Genomic DNA, 1,400 nt, shown 5'->3' with positions numbered 1-1,400 from the left:
TCCTTATCCAAAATTTTTGGCTTTAACTTTTCCTAAAATGAAAAGCAACAGAAGGAAAAAGAAACCACCACCAACACAACAACAATTCCTCAAAGACCCTATTTGAAGATCACATTAAATATCTATGTAACTTCATTCAAAATTATTATCTCACTATCTCAAAGCAAATTTCGAAAAGGAAGTAAAACAATGTCTGTATTTCGTATATTCACTATCCTCAACAACAATAATAACCTTTTGTAATAATGACCTTGGAGATACTCTGAAAGTTCATTTATGAGTGTAGCATGTATGCTGAATATGGTAGGCTTTAGCAAAATAAGGTGAGTCAAGAAAGCTTGCATACAAATAGACAATGTGATATACCTCTGAAACAGTAATCAAACACAAAAACTATAAAAAAAAATGGACCATGTCTTAATAATCACAGGACTCAATAAATGAAAGAGGCATGAGCAGAAGTGGAATATCCCTAAATTATATCTAAATTTTATTGCTAGTGCCTTTTCTATATATCTGGGTGACTTCATTCATACATTCTGGAATTCTAACATTATCAGAGGCCTATTATGATACAATTGGAGAATCTTAGATAAAATCTCCAGGAATCATACTTATTATGGATGTCAAGTGCATGATAATTTTTAGAATAGAAAATGTACCTGTCATATGAAAAGAATAACAGTATAATACATGGAAATAAAATGTCATGAGAGTAAGAAGCAGCTCATATTTATTGTAATTTATTTTGTTGACCATATGATTAACAAAGCTAGTTAACTTATTCTATTTTCTGAAAATTCCAGGGAGAGGTCATAGGACAGACAAAATTATAGAAAGTCTTTCATTCCACTTATTTGAATTAAATTTGTCCATAATATTTTACCTTAAAATTCAAGGTCTTCCTAAAAAGAATTGCTTTCATTTAATTGAAATGATATATTTTCAAAATATACCTTTTCTCATTAAAGTGTAGGAAGACCATGATGTATACTCTCTTGAAATCACATATTATTCAAAAATGACTGTATGGAAATCGAAACATAGATGAAATAGGGATCTCTTGGAAGATAAAAAAATTAGATGGAACTTTTACAACTTTTTCAGACATAGGATTTGAATAATAGAATAGTTTTATGTAAGTTTTTGTTAATCATATGCATATCACAATATAACATATAAATATAGAATAAGCATTCTATATATAATGTTAATGTAGTTTATAGAATTAGCATTTTTATTCTATATTTATATATAGCTATTCTATATTCTATATTTATATATTATATATTATATAAAATTATATTACAATATATTATGCTATAATTATTTTATAATATGTTACAATTTCAATTCTATATATATTATATAGTCTATATTTATATACATAGCAATTATTC

This window comes from Dipodomys merriami, unplaced genomic scaffold (assembly GCF_024711535.1).
Source record: "Dipodomys merriami isolate MVZ:Mamm:240054 unplaced genomic scaffold, mDipMer1.0.p SCAF_53, whole genome shotgun sequence".
Lineage (NCBI taxonomy): Eukaryota > Metazoa > Chordata > Mammalia > Rodentia > Heteromyidae > Dipodomys > Dipodomys merriami.
Note: the sequence above shows the minus strand (reverse complement) of the source record.